At 44.7% G+C, this 14,556-nt stretch overlaps 1 protein-coding gene across 2 annotated transcripts in view; it reads left to right on the top strand.

Moving 5' to 3' along the window:
* Positions 1–14,556, top strand: part of LOC133932951 (disks large-associated protein 1-like) — an 82,741-nt gene that overhangs the window by 27,395 nt on the left and 40,790 nt on the right. For both annotated transcript variants that reach the window (XM_062379869.1, XM_062379870.1), the window contains exon 2: positions 5,266–5,357. The gene's annotated coding sequence lies outside the window, so the exon portion shown is untranslated. The remainder of the gene's footprint in view (positions 1–5,265; positions 5,358–14,556) is intronic.

Genomic DNA, 14,556 nt, shown 5'->3' with positions numbered 1-14,556 from the left:
CACACAACCCGTTTTCCTGCTCTGATACGAACCGACAACGATGCCACAGAGACAAACGAGTGTACAGGGCCCATGACCGAAGGTATCACATCTATTTGTGTTCCTTCAGTTTGCTCCTCATGCTCTGTGCAAAGGTTGGCCATTTTGCCGTCACCGAAGGAGCTACGGCATCGGGCCTCGTCAGCACAAACCCTAAACGCTATATTGCTTTCCCTTCATTGCTCTGCCCCGTGTTCCCCTCAGGTTGGGGATTTATTGGTGGTGATCAACTTTGAGCGGAGGGTGTGAAAGGTTTTTCATGTGCCGCTTGGAAGCCTCAAATCAGCCACAGAAGGTTTTGCAGCACACTGAGGGCAGAGTCGGTTTCTTTACAGTATAAATGCATTTATCTCAAAACCCCATTTTTTCCCTTGCAACCTTTATCCTTAAAGCTGATAAGGAATTTAAGGAATACAAATGAACCTGCACAACAGCCTTGTCTTGAAATCCTGAAAGCCATAGTTTTAGTCTGTGTGACTCCAAGCAAATGCATTTTCATGTAGAGACTTAAAACGTCGTCATTTGAATCTGTGTTGTGCTCTAATGTTAAGAAATTGTCCCCATACTGTCGATTGCTGCAGCTCCTCCGTTCAGCCTCTGTCTGAAAAACTTGGTTTTAGCTCCTGTCTCTTTAAGGACCTCTCTTGTGATTGGTTAACCGCTTCCTGCACCTACAGGAAATGTCAGCCTCTGCTCCGGCCCTACCTGGCTATATGGGGGGGGGGGGGTACTAGCCAGAATAGCCACTGGCCGAGCGTCATGCAAATGCGTGCAGACAGTATCGGCAGGACAAATGACGAGGTGTGTCAGGAGCAGTGATTTCTGTGTGGGGGGGGGGGGGGGGGAGCGACCTGCAGACTTTAGGTTTTACATACACAACAAACCATTAAACCCACTTGTGTAAAGACAAACACTGAAAAAAGCATGATAGGTTCATTTAAACGGATTCAAACCTGTGTCTCCACACGTTCCTCTGCACACACACACACACACACACACAGTGCGACACCTGCTTCTTAACAAATGACGAGCTGTCACCAGTGTGTGGTGCTCACATTACGGCGCTGTGAATTCATTAAGTGTGCCCTTTGGAAGTCTAACCAGCCAGGCGGGGTGCTGTCGAACCCCCCCCCGCCTCTGAATCACGCCCTGCATTTCAATTGCAAATACTGTACTCATCTCGGTGCCCTTGTAAAATCCCAACAGCTCCCACTTCACCACACACTCAGACGAACACACACTCGTATATACGATTGCGCACACAACTCCAATCGAGTGTCTTTTTTTTCTCCTTTTTTTGAGCAGTGCAAAAAGTTGAATCTACCTCTGTCTAATTGGAGGGAGCTGCTAAAACATCTCTACCAGTTAAACCCTCAGGCCTCAGAGATAGTTTTGTCTACTTCTTGAAATGCTCTCTGCCTCTCTCATCCTGTTGAGCGCTTTTTTCTTCGAGGTATTTCATTTGAATTTCGTTCTGTGCGGCAGGAAAGACAAACCCCATAAGACTGAGACTGACGCATCAGATGGGAACTCTGGTTCGTTTAATCGCCCACGATTTATTCAGAATCCGGAATTATTTTAATCACACAGAGATTTGGGTGCATTCGGATTAGTTTGTGTTTTTCTGCAGATAGATGAGATGCCCCGAGTTCACGTCTGCCTCTGTGTCTGTGCTCTCCTTCATCCGCTCGGATACACGTTATGTGTTTTTGCTGACTCGGTTCACAATGATGGGATAAAGGCCAGATAGGGAAAAAAAGAAGTCCGTTCTGATTGGGCGACAGCTTGGACTTAGGGTGCGACGGTCTTACTGAGTCATCACAAGTTCATGTGTAAGTGTGCGGAGGGGGAGAGAGAGGGGAGGGGTCAGATGCTCCTGTGGACCAGCGGAGCTAAATCTAAATCCCCTCTTTTCCGTCAATAATTCTCTGGCTTTTCACAGCCGCTCTAATCCTCTTTCTGACGTGACTCACCTCTTATTTATCGCCGCCCGCAGGCTTCAAACAGGCCTCTGTGGGTTTGTGTATGTTTGTGTTCTTGCAGATAAGCGATCGCACGATATCTTCTGAGTTGTTGTGAGACGAGCGTGTGCCGCACAAATTTCCATCTTTGTCGTAAATGAGCATTGAAATCAGATCTGCGGGCGACTGGTGTGAAGTCACGCCGCTGCGGAACACGCAGCAAAGCGCGGAGATAATCGCAGCTGAAGTTTGAACAGTGGCTCTGGAATAATGGATCCCTGCTAAACCAGCGGGGAGATTATGCATGATGCTGGCCAGGCAGGCGGCTCGAGCTCCCTGGTGCTGGTGGTGCTGATGCTGCTGACTCAGAGCGAGCGTGGCTGGGACTCAGGGGTGGGGGAGAGGGGGTGGGGGTATTGCAGCAGGGCCACAGGCTCATCCGCACATCGTCTGCCAAAACTTCAAAGGGTGCCCAGGCAGAGTCTAAGTCGCCCTATCCTCCGGCCCAGGGTGTGCAGAGCCCCTCCCCTCCCCCTCGGGGGTGCAGGTCAAACTTGGCCTCATCTTTTATGGATCGCTGACGCCATTGATTGGGCTCTTAGAGATTCATGAATACAGACCGGCCTCTTTCCGTATCACACTCCGGCACATGGACGTTCTTTAACAAGAGGGGAAAATGTCCCTCTCGTTCTCTTTCTCTGCTTTTCTGTCTCTTTTTTTCCCTTTCCCCGTCTCATCCTTATCTCTGACTCGGCATCGCTCTCCCGACTTATTTTGCATAGCAGGTCACAGTCATTTCCCCCGTTTGACAGACTGCTTTTCCCCTCTTTTTAGTGGTTTTTGTTACACACCCATGAATTATTCAGATGGCAGATAGTGAGAATTTGAGAGGTGCAGTCGGCTAACGGGAGACGTGCAGAACACTTGACAACGATTCTTCAAATCAAATCTGGGCACGTGTGGCGGCTTCAATCTGTTTGGGTGGAATTTAAATTAAATAGCTTTTGTTCACTAATGCTGCTACAACATCATGACGTCCTTTTACAATCATCGACTCTACACAGACTTTAATTAAGGTGACATTTCTGTTGTTGATCTGAAATGGACATATGGTCGGCTTTCACTCAAAGCCCTGTTTACTTTTTAAAAGCGGTATTAGAATCCCAGCAGCGTGTCTGATGTATTCATTTATGCTCATCCCTTGGTTGTTTACTCATTCATGAATACATATGTTGATCCATTTCTCTCTCGCTCTCTCTCTCTCTCTCTCTCTCTCTCTCTCTCTCTCTCTCTCTCTCTCTCTCTCTCTTTTCCGTACCTGTGTTTAAGTGCTGTGTGCGCTACGCACCCCAGCAGAGTGTGAAATTGAAATCCTCCCCCTTGCAGAGGTTGCTGTGATTGACGGAGAAGAGAAAGAGAGAGGAAACGTGAAGTCGCATCTTTGACTCAATCTGTCGTTACACTTTCACTCGCGGCTCAAAAGGGTTTCATTTGAATGCACCAAAATTGATATTGCCACAACATGAACGAGTTGAATGCCACAAGTATTCAGAGAGGCGAATCCCTGCTGAGAGGTGTGAAGGGATCATTTCTCTCTCGACTACTCTCCTCAGACGCAGCGTGACCTTGGCACTATGAGGTTCCGTCTTCAATCTGAGTAGTTGGGAGAGAGGCGTCAAGTCCTCGATAGCAAAACTTAGCCTTCAAAATAAGCGGCACTGGAGAGATGCTCTAAATATATAATATAAAAAACCTAACACGTTTTTTAAACTGGGTTGATCTCGATCGGGTGAGTTGCAAATAAAACATTCTCGAAGAAACGAGGCGTGTCAGAGGTTTGCTCTGGCCGAATGATGTGAAATGCCCCTTTTCTATCAGACCTGATTGTATGAATCGGTCTTTCTGACACGGTCGGGGGTGCAGTGGGAGTACTCCACTGTGATGTTGATTGACTTTCATTGGAAGGCGTAATTAAGTATTTGAGCTAGGTGCACCTTTACAATCAATTAGAACACTTAAAACCCCCTCAGTCTGCATTTGTGAGTGTTATTTACAATTAGTAAGTCCTATGTTTAGACTACAAACACTGGAACCTCATTGTACCGTGTTAGAGGGCGACTTTTTAATTATAGAGCAGCCAAAGCATTGTGAGTAAAAATAAACTCCCACAAGCAGCAGCTAATGATAAAATGTCAGAATAGGTGGAACCTTGAAACCCTTGAGATCATGAAGGAAAAGTTCCGTGGTTATTTTTGTGATTCATTAAGATTCTATTCTAACTTTGTGTTTACTTCACATTCTAAGACTTTTTGTTTTTGTTTTTTAGCCGTAGCCCTTCATCCTTCAGCCCGGGGCCCCTCTGGAGTATCGGTGCCCTCTTTCTAACCTTTCTGTGTGTGTTTGTGTGTGCCTGTGCGTGTGTGTGTGTATGTGTTCACAACCTGTCCTAACCGAGTCCCTCCTGGAGAGTTTTGGACAGACCACCATCTGCTCGGTTGCCCCAGCGTTGAACTACCAGCCATCTCGTCTTCATCACCTTCATGGGCTATCGGGATATTGATGCCCTCTCGAAAACTCATTTGCAGCGCGTTGGTTTATTCTCAAAAGCGCAATAATGAATCTCGGCTGAAGGGTTATTACGAGGGATAATTAGTCCGAGCTGAACGTGTCTTACGTAACCTTGTTCCTGCGATTGGAAGGGGGGGGGGGGAACAATCCTCTACAATATGACGGAGCGTTTCCTTGGGTTTGAAGAAAATCTGAGCCAAGTGCTGGATATCTGCTTTATAGAGAAAGAGACTGATTTCACCCTCTCTCTCAAAACATCTCCCGGACTTAATTCACGAGATACTGCAAATAGGCTACTGCTGTTTCCCTGAGATGCTGCTCACCCCAGAAAGGGGTTTATTTGGATTAAAACCAACATGTTGTTGCTGGGATTTAACAAACGGCTCACAGACACTTTAATGTCTTTTAATTCCACCAATCTGGTCAATGACGATCAAAGTTTCCCCCCTGTTTTCTTCCGGGGCCTACTTAAATGCAGGAAAAGGTTCAGTGTATTCTTCTCCTGTTTTCCTCTCTTCCTCGGGTTTTGCCTCCCCCGGCGCTTCGGCAGTAATTGCATCATTCAAGTGCGACTGGAGAAAGAGCAGGGAGCGGGTGGCGCAGCGTGAGCACATGGCACACGCACCGGCACATCAGCCGTCTTCTGGTAACGAGTGATGAATTCCTACCAACAAACCCTGTCTCTATTCACTTCAAGGTGGAGAGATGTGCCTGCAGGGGGGACGAGGCGTCTGGAATTGAGCGCGGGAGAGAAAGGATGACGACGAGGACGACGAGACAATAAAGACGGTGAGTTACACTTCCCCCCCCCGCTCATCACAAGCAGCTTTGGATGCAAGTTTTTATTGACGCACAGGTCAGCGGGCCCCTATAAAGCGGGGCCCTCGCCGATATAAAGTGCAACGTAAACCAGGACCTTGTCATAGACGATAATATCACCTGCAAACTCGCAGTTGACCTCTTGACCTTGGACGCATCCTCCCCGCGCGGCGTCTGTAACCTTTTTACTGCGCCTGCAGTGGAAACACATCTGTCAAGCTCGACAGCCGGGCCGTTGACGGCAGCATAAATGAGACAGAGAGAGAGAGAGAGAGAGAGAGAGACACAGTCGCCGAGCAGAGAGTGACAGAGGAGCGAGTGGCACAGGGAAGGCATGGGGGGGGGGGTGGTGACAGAAAGACAGGACGAACAGACAAAATGTAAGAGGCCGTTGGGATGAAAACCTTTTATTTTTTTATTTTTTTGGACGATAACTGGTGACAGAGCAGATGGCGGCGGTGAGAGAAACGATTTAAAGAGGAGTGTGAAAGCTCTGAACGTGTGGACGGAAATCTATCCAGTGGGAGAATAAAACAACTGTTGATCGTCCTTTTCATAAAATTCAGAAAAACTTCATTCACCATTAGTTCCAATATCATCAGATTTATGAATCCGTATAAATGAAATGATAAAGTTCTGACTGCTGCATCATTTAGAAAAAGATTTTTAACCTGTTTCTCCAGTTGAGGCTCATTTTTCAAATTCCAGCCAAAGGATTATCAAATACACTTATTGCAAAATTGTGTAAAAATTCCCTCAGATCAGTGATAAACTTTTACTCATATTATTACTGAGTCACCCATCACATTAGCGTTTATCGCAGAACTTGCTTTATGACAGGGAATCTCTCACAATTGTATTACCCCCAACGTTTTAATTGATTTAACAATTAGAAAGAATCTAAACTGTAGAGTAAGGTATGTTTAAGCTCAAAAGGAACCCCGGTCAGTGAAGGTCAACGAACTAATGGATGAGCGTTGTGTGTCTGTAACTTCTGAGCTATAATCCAACGACTGCAGCATGGGATGGAAATGGTGCATTGTCATTGAGCGGGTTCATTTATAAGCGACACGTGGATCCCACCTCTGGCTCAGCTCCTGTAGACGAGCCGGCCCTGAACCCTTAAGGCCCGGAGCCCCTGCCAAGAAGCTGGATTCACAGCGAGCACAGCTTTAACGTATCATTGCACTGGCACGGGTCATCATCGAAGGCTACTTGAGAAAGACGCAGTGTGGTTTACAAACACACTCAAAGCCAATGGGTTGTGCATCCCAGGCAGGGGGGGTAGATTCGGCAGGCGGGGGGGATAAACGGGTTGATATCTGAGGCTGTATCACAGAGTCTCCACTGTGCCGCCACACGCTTCAATTCAATAATTAGTTTTTCTTTTCAAATACGGGAAATTGAGACGCTATCTGGTGGGAAACAATATTCCATCCCCCCGACATCAAGCGGATTTGGGTGCGGTGTGTTGATGGAGATTAGGCAGCGATTGAGTGAGTAATTGGGGGACGATCAGATCAGGTCAGTCAATGTTGAGGTTGACTGGGGGGGAAGCAGGGGAATGATTAATGAGCAAAGAGGTGGTGAAGGTGAGAAGAGAGAGAGGAGAGAGACAGAGAGAGAGAGGAGGGTGTTTGACTGACAGGACATTCAGCTGGACATTATATATGCTACTGCCAGTGTGGACGTGTCCTCACAGTCACTCAAGGTGTTTGTCAGATAAACAAAAAGCAGCTCGGACTGAGCTAATGTACCGACTCCAGCCCCCCTGGTGGCTGGCGGCGGTAAAGGTCACGATCCCTGCCTCTTCCACGTTAATGGGGGATTTTAATGAGTTTGTTTGATGCTATAAAAACAGCCTGATTGACAGCTGAGACTGAATCGCTCCGCCCTGCTGCTCACAGCGCGGCTCCATCTGTGCGAGATGGCAGCGTTCTTATCCGGGATATTGGCTTCATGTCCGGACAGTGGGAGGAAGTGGAGTCGTGTGTTCCGTCTTTATGTCACAGTCTACGGTTGGAATTCATTTCTGAAATTGCAGGTGAGCAAAGCAGAGGTTTATTGAGGGCTCCTGCACACGAGAAGGTGATCAGGCACTTTTAGGAACCTGATTTTCCCTTTTAGGCAATCACCACAGTGAAGTGTGTGGTGTGTGGTGTGCCGTCCTGGCCGGAGCATCTAGTGCGTGTGTTCTGAAGATTATCAGATTCAGAATGGGTTGAATCTGTCATTATGTCTCCCACGTTTCTTTAAAACCAGTCACGAGTATGAAACCCTCTCGTGTGCAGCAGCTTCAAACCGACTGACAGAGCTGTGTTACAGGTTGTTGTGATTGGGGCTAATAATTGTAATGATAACAATTTTTACTTAGAGGTACTAATCACACGTTTATTAATACACAAGAGGCTTTCAGCAACTCTGTAAGTGCTTCATCTTTCCAGAATGCTTCTATTATAACCGTGTTAATGAGGTCTCAATATGTATTATGTGGAGCACTGGGAAACACTCTCTTATCTCCCAGCATCCCCGTTTCATTAATTCATAAAAGCACATTTGCAAACTTTGATTAAATCCCACTTCTCTCCTTTGCAAAGATTTATTTGCGAGTAAATCTCATTCCTGTGAAACGCCTTGACCGCGGCTCCCGTCTCGAGCAGCGTCCACGGTTCCTCTCAGTGTGAAAGAGAGTTCATGTTATTTCATGTAATGGGTTGTCACTGCGGTTCTCCCGCTAAGTTAGGCCTGTTATCTATTTGTACCTGAGCAAATAATAAAAGGTGGGAGCTAATTTGGCGTGCTCGATGAGCGGCACATTTCACAGTTCATTTGGCGGTTCGTGAAACACTAACAGCAAATCACCTCTAACACCCCCCCCCCCCCCCCCCACGTCTGTAAAACCAACACTTACTGCGCCGAGGCAACAAGGCAGAGACATTTGGATAATGAAAAAAAATCCAATCGAAATCAATATTCACATTAAGTTGTGACCACATCGCAGTTCAAGTGTCTATGAACATGCAGCATGTTTAAACTTGCACCTGAGACGAACCCATTTGGCTTCTTTCCACTTCCAGTATATATATAAGCTTGTAAAAATTCACTTACTCTTTTGAAAATGTGGATAACTCTGACTTGTACTTGATCTCTGTGGCTCTTTATTACCAGAGGCCGTGCAGGACGTGATGTGCTCTCGGACGCTCACTTGAATTTGATCTCCATTCATACACACTCACTTTTACTTCGCACACAAGGCAAACGGCTCCCCGTGGATTTCATACCTCGGACAAGGCCAAACAATTTCATCTGTTGACCTCTTATAATAAAAAAGGAAGCAGTCTGATAAAACTCTTACAGCCGTCGCTTTTCTGGAAAATGAAGAAAGAATGCGCACGGAAAATCTCACAATGTTGAGGAAAGTGAATTCATCGATCTTCCCCTTTTAATCCTAAACCCAGCAAGACCTTCCTCTTCTCAGACCCAACCCCACACGGCCATCAGCTCGGCTGCACACAGGTTTCACACTTCTTTGCAAAACCCTGCTGTCAAATAAACATCAGACATCTGTGTTTTTTTATTTCAACAATATTAATTTAACAATGTTCAGTCTGTTCTTTCCTTTTAATGTCACACACGGACTGTTCGTGGAAATCGGAAATTAAATTAAATCAGCACTTTGCAGTTTGTGGTAGATGATAATGAAATAAATGTTTTTCCATGAAGTCTAAAACCACGAGGGGCCGAACAGGACATGGTGACATGTTCTCTGCCTCTCACACGCACACTACACACAAACTACACATGTGTAGCCCTGGTCTCTGGTCGGGTCATGTCCTCTGGCAACACGCAGGCTAGTCTCATGAATTAGCAGCATCACGACAGGACGGCTTTAACAGCCAACTTTTTAATCTCTCAACCGCACGTGTTCGACACCGACCGTTTACAACTGTCCCCATGAAACACGGGCCAGTAGGAACCAAGGACAGGGAGAATGTAAATTAAAAAAAACTAAATACACATTAAAATACATAAAATTGTGAGAATTGTGTGAAATATTTAGCTATATGATAAACTTTCACTCACACAACTTTATCTGCAACAGAAATTACTATTAAACTAGTAAACAGAAATTACTATGAATATATAACATTGGTCTGATTTTATAATTTAAAACTATGTGTACAGTAAGGAGACACGTAACTAGATTTTGACTCGCACATATATTCTCCAATTTTTAACTGAGAGCTACTTTGTTTTAGAATATCTTTTTATATAACTGTGTCTGTAGTGGATCATAAACAAAAATAATGAATTAGGAGAAGACATGCACATCAATCTGAATACATCTCTGCTGCACTAGCTTTGTGGTAAATTAGTCAATTTCTCCATCTGTCATTATTGATGTTATTTATTATGGATCCGGTCGAACCTCTGCCCTGAATGACGCAACATGTCAACCACAGCGAGTTCACCTGGGACCAGAGCCCGGCCGCTGAGGGGACTGGTCTCAGTAATCCCAGTTTAGCGTCTTTGATGGACGTCGGCTCATCCCGGGTTGACAGGAGACATAATTGAGTCTGTTGTGATTACACAAGCCTTGCTGCCTCCATTTAGTCCAAAAACATGTTGTACCCTGTCTCCGGTTTCGCCAAGTTCTGATGTGAGGTCAGCTGGGAGCTCGGCGCTCTCCTGGTCCGACACCTGCTCGCTACGCAGGCAGCATGTTTGGTTTGGACTTGAATCTCCCCAGTGTGTGTGTGTGTGGGGGGGTTGGGCTGGAATTTTGCCTCCCAGCTCCTGCTTGAATATGTGTGTATCCATGTGGTTGTATCTGTATTTGTGATTTGCCTGCCTTGTGTATGTGTGTGTGCGTCACATCGGATATGCCTCCACTGGCGCTCATGCAAGGAGACAGTGGGTTAGACTCCCCCCCCCCCACCCCTCCTCCTCCTCCTCCGCCCTCTTGCTCAGTTGGATCTCACTCCCGGTTCTGTCAGGCGTCTGTTGACATGTCCTCAATGTGACGTGCCCCCCCCCCCCCGCGTTGCGGAGGAGAGGCACAAATCAGCCGGCTCCTTCCTCAGCGTTTTGCCCGAGCTCCACCCGGAACCAGCCCCCGTGACCTCCGCCCTCACGAGTTAAGCAGATAGCCTCGCATTAGTCTTAGAGATGGAGCCGAGGTAATCTCGTGAAAAGGCTTCACTTGGTCTTCAGCTGATTATGTAAAGTGTTTTCCCCAAAAGCAACAAACGGCCAAATCTGGTCTCTTCTTTTTTTTTTTTTTTCTTCTCCCCTCCAAGCTTGATTATTTTTTGAGCCGAAGGCCGAAGGCCGTTATTTCATTACTGATTCATATGCAAATCAGAAATGATTGTGCGGTATCAGGTTTCACCGGCGCTTTCGTTAATACATTATTTAATCTCCATTAGCACACGTTGTCTTATAAATGTCGGATGAATCGCTTTGCAAAAGTGCATTTCGTTGGTAGTTTCACGACAGTAGCTAAACGCATGTTAGCTCCGGAGGTCAGCTCTGTTTCCTGACATGTAATTAAGCAGTGAATCAGTTCCTGGAAACCACCTGACACTCTGGATGCCTCTGGCAGCAGTTTGACACTAAACAACAGTGGCAAGTGACTCGATCGTGCATAGTGAACGATCAAATGCATGTACGTTAACACACTGCTTGTTCCGGCAGTGAATGTGGTTTGTTTAAAAAAACTGTATGAAGGTTCTGCAAGAGACGTTTACAGTGAAGATTAAAACACAATCACTCTCCTCTTGATCGCCCCCCGATGGCTGGCAGTATGTAGTAGTATGTCACAAACGCCACCTCCTCCAGGTTAGTGATTTGGACATGAGCCAAACTAGTGTTAAAGGTGCTATCTTTCACAAATGGAAGAAGTTGCACATATAAAGCAAGTTGGCAACAAAATACAAATAATTATCTATAATAATATATAATTGCAGTATAATTTCAATCAATAGCAATATTTCAATCGTTTAATATATATATCATGCATGTATGTGTATTGATGGTTCCACAGCTCCACACCACGATCACTACTGTTCAGACACAGGCTCCAAATAACGTCGAAAGCACAAGATGGCGTCATTTTTATACAACATATTTTAGCTTTATTTTTGTACAACAGGAGGAAGTGGAGACACTCCGTCCATCTTAACGCAGTCCATGCGTGAAACACACATTTAAGGCAGCTGTATATATAGTTAAATAGTCTGTGATAAGTCACACGTGCTCCACAAGCAAGTGCGCGACTGGAAGCAGCAGATGTGACGAAGACGCCGAAGCCACAAGTGAACGGACACAGGGCCACCAGGAGGAAGGGCTTTCCAGCCTTCAGCTGCATTAGCAACTTTTTCACACGTGGGTCATGGGTGCAGCTGCAGGATAAGGCTGCAGTGTGTTACGTAGAACATGCACAGAGATGCTGCACACACACACACACACACACACACACACACACACACACACAAACACACAGAGCCCGTCTCTCCTGGGTTCAATTTAGTTATCATCGTCACGGCACTATAGCGCTTCCACGAAACGGATTAGTCGCCCCAGATTTCACAGCTCTTCAGTAATAATATAAACATGAAGGTTATTATTCTGTGTGAGCGCGGCTGGAAATGTGCACATCCAAACATAGGCGGGTGCCTTTCACCTGATGTTTTTTGATTAGCATGTGCGCTGGCAGCCTCAGAATAGCTTCTTGAATGTTGCAGTGTCCCAGTTTGAGAGGAAATTGTGATAAAATGCGTATTAGGCGAGAGGCTTCATCTTCCTACCACAGAAACACACGCCTCATTTATAATATGTTCTCACTCTAGTGCGAAACCATAAACAACAAATTAATCCCCCATCCACCTCCTCATATTATACACTCCCCACGTCATGTGATGAGGGTGTTTGTGTCGTCTTGAAGGTGATGAGCTTCACGAGGCCTCCACTCTAGCTTCAGTGCTACTTGGCTCAGATTCCCTGGAGTTTCCACTCCGGGGGATCAACACCGTTTTTCTGAGAAGATGTTGATTTGTTTTTGGTTGATTGTGACGGGAGGTTTTCTCTGAGGTCAGGTTACGCTTGGAAAGGAGCAGAGCTACTCTGGCATGTAATTTAAAATTGACGACATTGGTGTTAATAACTTTTGTACCATGGCAACAGGAACAGCTCTCACTCGTAGGGGACGGAGAGATGTGATGATGAGGATAACACCACACTCTCACACACACACACAAACAAACACATACAAACACACGCGCACACAGTTCCAGGGTTTCACTCAATAGTACCATATATATTCACTAAGTGCAATTGTGCATTTTTCTCAATTTTATTTAAATAAGTGTAATCCTGAAATTCAAAAGCTTCTAGGTGGGTTTAGATAACTTCAAATTGGTGCATCAGATTCAGAATCAGAATCAGAAAGTGAAACACAGAAACATAGAAACATAGAAACATAAAAACATAAAAACATAAAAACACAATAACACACATAAGAAAAGCAATAAAAAGAAACAATATATATTTACTCACTATTTACTTCTTATTTACTCCCTTTTTCTAATATTTATACAAAGTTACATTAATTTAGACATAAACATATCTAAATAAAATATACATAATAGATAAAAGATATAAAAAGTGAAATGCAAGATACAAGACAGTGAACAGTGTCAGATTGCAATATGCAATGTAATGCAGTGTAATATTATATAATATAATATAATGTGTTATGTGCATGCATCTCCTTTATGTTTCATATTTATGCCATATATGATAATTTTCATGCAAATAAAGCAATTTAATCTCTTGTCCTCTTAGGATCGGAGGATTGTTGTCCAGAAAGAGACCACTTCCATTAAACGGGAGATCTGTCACTAGGAATTGCTCTGTATTGATTATCGGGGATCTTTCTTTCTTATGGGACCCAGGTATTGATTATCAGTGACTGTTCCTATGAAAGGAAAACAACACATCATAGAAATGCCCCATTACAACAAAACAGAGACATTAGACTCAATGATTCATTATGTTCACCCTCATTTACTCTCTCTAAATCGTCATTGTAATACATAACAATACATTTATTGTTTCCTCTTCGTTCATCAATCTATTAATTACAAGAGGTCGATATCACTTCCTGGCCTACCTACTGTGTTGCACAGGCAACTGGGTAACACTGGGAATACTGGGTGGATTCTGCAGTATTCTTCTCAGAGCTTTAGTATTTTTCTACATTACACCTTTCAAAAGCAATAAGTCGCCCACATCCATCTTCTGTCACAAATCAAAATTTTGATTCGCCAATTTTTCACAATCCTCTGTGATCCCTGTGGAAACAGGAGGATACAAAGCATAAGAAATAGAAACTCCTGTTGCCGTCCACACGTGTGATCCCAGAGCGACCGGTACATATGAGTTCTCATTAGCCGAAGCAAAAACACATTGTTTTCCACCAGAAAACCCATTTGTTTCCATGGTGACGCTGTCCTCCCTTGTCCAATTTCCTCGGCTGCTTTTTATGGATAGCTTTATTGAACTTTATTAAAAAAGAGGAGAGGGAGAAAACGAGTCGGTAATTTCTCAGTCTCTGTAATATCGAGGTCTGTGGAGGTTGATCGCACGGAAAAAGGCTTGATGTGATCTTTTACTCATAGAGCGTTTGTATCCTCTGAACCACTTACTGTGGTTTGACTCCGGGGCGATGAATTAACCTCCACAATCAGGAATCCCTCATGTGTGTGTTTCCACCCTCTCCACCACATTATCTGCTTCGTTTTAACTATAGAAATAAAAAGTAGCTTTCAATTCAATTGCAAACAACGAAATCTGTTCTAAAATGTGTTGATTTTTTTGTGTTAAGCTAAGATTTAGTCGTAGCTCTCTGAATCCAAAACAGAAATTTAAATTTGGTATTTTTCAATGTATAGAAAGATTGACGAAATGACAGCTTCCCCAAAGTGAAGCCAAATCATCTTGATTGCCCCCTGGTGGCTGTCTGCAGTGTATGACATTAACTCCATCTCCTCCATGTTAGTGAATGGGACATGGACCCAAAATGGTGGCTTCTGTCATTTCAGGTAGTTCTTCTTACACTGATATATGTTTGATTGTTTTTTCTGATTCTTGATTGACAGCAGAGACA

The sequence above is a fragment of the Platichthys flesus genome, chromosome 21 (assembly GCF_949316205.1).
Source record: "Platichthys flesus chromosome 21, fPlaFle2.1, whole genome shotgun sequence".
Taxonomy (NCBI): Eukaryota; Metazoa; Chordata; class Actinopteri; order Pleuronectiformes; family Pleuronectidae; genus Platichthys; species Platichthys flesus.
The sequence above is the reverse complement of the archived record's forward strand: the minus strand, read 5'-3'. Positions and strand labels throughout refer to the sequence as shown.